Below are 3,205 nucleotides of genomic sequence, written 5' to 3'. Positions count from 1 at the left end.
CTCCCGGAGAAATCCCCGTCCACGTGTCTGAATTATCTGAGGGCCAAAACGGGAAAGGGGAGACTCCTGCCATCCCTAGGGTTATCGCAGGGCAGTGAGGTCCCCAGGGGCCCCCGCTGAGTGCCCAGCTCCACAGGATGCCTTCCCGGGAGACCCTGGGCTCCGGCAGAGCTGAGGCTGCGGGACTGCTCTGAGCCTTGACCCACAAATCCACGTCCCATCCCGGGCTCTGCTCGCCCAGTACTTTTCAGTTAGCGCCACCTCGCAGCCTGCATCGAGTTTGTCACTTTGTAATAATTAGCTGCAGCTAATTATTATTTCTTTGGCTGTCCCCCTGAGTTTGCAAGCTAGTTGATAGAGAGGAGCATCCTCTCTATCACAGGGTCTTTTGTGGGGGACTTTTGAACTAATGTTGCAGGATGCGACCTGGAGCTGGGGCACACGTCCCTCCCCGCTGCCTTGTGCGCAGGGGACACCGTGCACGGCCACGTGGTGCAGGCAGGGAGGCAGCTTGTGGTCAAGATAAGCTCTGTGGCCGGCTCGGATGCGTGGCTTGAGAAAAGCGAGAGGGCAATCCTTGCGTGCAGCAGGGCGGGCAGTGCTGCGGGTTTCACCTCCGTGCGGGTCAGGGCCGGGTGGCGTGCTGGCCGGGTTCAGTCTCTGGATGCAGCTGGTTCCATGGCATCGTTCCATGGTCTCCTCCAGGAGCGGTGTCTCCTCTTCCCTGGACAGCACGGCCTCCTGGGAGCTTTGGCTGGGTCAGTTCTGCGTTTTCAAAGCAAATGGGGATGCTGCAAGTTGGGATTGTCACTGAATATGTCTTGGGCCATGCCTTGGTGTGTGCTGCCTGGGTTCCTGTCAGTTTAGTAACAACATCAGGGTTTGCAACTGGCCTCGCTCCATCTCCTCTGCTCTGAAGAAGAGGTGAAAGAAGAGGTGAAGGCAGGTTTGTGGGGACTGCTCCGTGTGCTTCTGCCTGTCCCAGTTGCTCTGGATACTTCTCTCTGTTTGCCGCCCAGCCCTGCCAGGTTCCCCGACACCAGGCACCGTCACCAGGCAAAGCCATGTGAATTATTTGAGACGCTGCCCTGCACCCGTCCCCGGCTAGCACCCTCCTGGATAGCACCCTCCCGGCAGCCCTGCCAGCGGGGCTGGGCTGGAAAGATGGATTTCCTGCCTCGATCTCTGCTTCCACACCCCGGCGAGGCAGCCCTGCGAAACAATGCCGCTATTTACACTTTAAAGCCTCGTTAGGCAGCCAGGAAGCAGCAGGCACAGTGCATGCCGGGAAGCAGCGACAGCCTTTACGAGAAGGCTAGCCCCTCTTCTTCGCCACCGGGCTGCTGGGAGGAGCAGGATGCTCCTTGGCTGAGCTGTAACCCTGCGGCCTCTTTCAAGCCCCGTTTCTTCATTTATTTTTATCTTTTTTTTTTTTTTAGCCTCTGGAGTCCCTGCCTTGTTGCTGAGCTTTGCTGCTTGCACAGAAAGCGTGCTGGCTGCCCGGCTGGGGATGGCTCCTCTCTGGGACAGGGAGCACCAATTCCTGCCGGTGGCCGCAGGTGTGGGAGCAAGACGCCGGCACTGCTCCACCTTTGTCCTCAGCAGCTCTTTGCTGGCGAGACGGAGCGAGAGGAGTGCAGGCAAGGGCTTTTCTCCCTGCCAGGCACCAGGGAAGGCTCTGTGTGTCCCCTGCCGGGCAGGCAGCTCCCCGGCCAGTGCTGGTCTCAGCTCATGGTGCCCTGCTGTCTCCTGGCTGTGCTGGCTGTGTGAGGTGTGCGCTGTGTTCTTGGCTCCTTGGGAAATCTGACATTCCCCAGCTCTGGGGGCTTGGTTAGGGTTTTAACCGTTCCTGCTTCAGCAAACCCACCGGGCAGCGCACCAGAAGAGCTTTCCCTGCGGGGCTGGCAGCTCGCAGGCAGGGAAAGCGGAGGAGAAGGCAGGCAGAGGGTTGGGCAGTGCCGGGCTGTACGTGAGTCACTGGCAGAGCACCCGCCTTCCCTTCCCTGGGTGCCCACCGGCCTGGAGCTGCTTCCTTGCCCGAGCTCTCGTGGCAGCTCTGTGCAGCGCCGGCCAGCTCCGTCCTGCCCCTGGCCGGGGACCTGGCCTCGGCAGAGGGTGCTGAGCCAGGGCATCCCTCCGCGGGGTTCCCTTCTCCTGCACCTCCTCGCTGAGGAGGAGCCGTGGGGCCACCCACCTGGCCGCGGGCACTGTGCCGTTTGCCCAGACCTGCCCGGGCCGGTAGCTTGCCAGCTGCAGCATCAGCCTGATTTTTTTCCCTTGCCGACCATGCACATGTTTTTGTGGTGCTGGGCAAGTGCCCGGGGACGGCCACAGGAAGCCTCTTCTGTCGTCTCTGGGTCTGCAGGGGCATCGCATGCCCAGCCACCAAGCGGCATCCCTGCTTGCACCGAGCCTGCCCGGATCCTCCGTGCTCGAAACAGGAGGTAGAGCAGGGGCATGGGGAGACATCGGCTGCGGCCAAGCGCTGGGCTTGGCTCAGGAAGGGCCAGTGGGTGAGCGCGCCCGGCGGGACGTGGCTTGCAGGGAGCTGCGGCAGCGTGAAGGGGAGAGGCAGTGATGGAGGGGTCTCCCAGACCGGGCGGCGTGACCCTTGCGTGGGTAAAAGTTGGAGTTGATGCTGCTGCCGCCGTAAAGTAATTGTGTTAATTCGTGTAATGCGTGTAGTGTGAGTGTCTACAGTGAATGTAGAATTTGGACAACCCATATCAAATCCTAAGGCTATTGCTGGCGTTATTTAAAACCACTGAATCCAGTAACATATTTTATGCTGCATTAAAAATAATACTTGGTCAGGGTGCCAGTGTTGTTGAGGTTGCATAACAGGCTCCTCCACTCCTCTAGATCCTGAGATAGGTCACTCAGTGAAGCCCCAAAAGCAGGTCATGTCTGTATTAACCTGCTTGGGAAGGCCCAGGATGGAATGGATGCTTGGGTTGGAGCGGCGGGCCGGCTCGTCTGCTGTCCCACCTCCAGGAGCAGGGGGCTAGGGAAGAGCACGAGAACCAGAACGATGGAGAGTGATGTGTCCCCCTGGTCTCACCACCCCAGGGGACCTTCCTGCACCCCGAGAAGCAAGATGGGGACCGAGGACAGCAAGAAACCTTGGGGACGTTTTCCTCCCATCTCTCATCAGTGAATAAAAACAAAGCGTCCAAGGATGAGACCTGCGGGGTCTGATATTTTT

The sequence above is a fragment of the Pygoscelis adeliae genome, unplaced genomic scaffold (genome assembly GCF_000699105.1).
Source record: "Pygoscelis adeliae isolate BGI_AS28 unplaced genomic scaffold, ASM69910v1 Scaffold294, whole genome shotgun sequence".
Lineage (NCBI taxonomy): Eukaryota > Metazoa > Chordata > Aves > Sphenisciformes > Spheniscidae > Pygoscelis > Pygoscelis adeliae.
Note: the sequence above shows the minus strand (reverse complement) of the source record.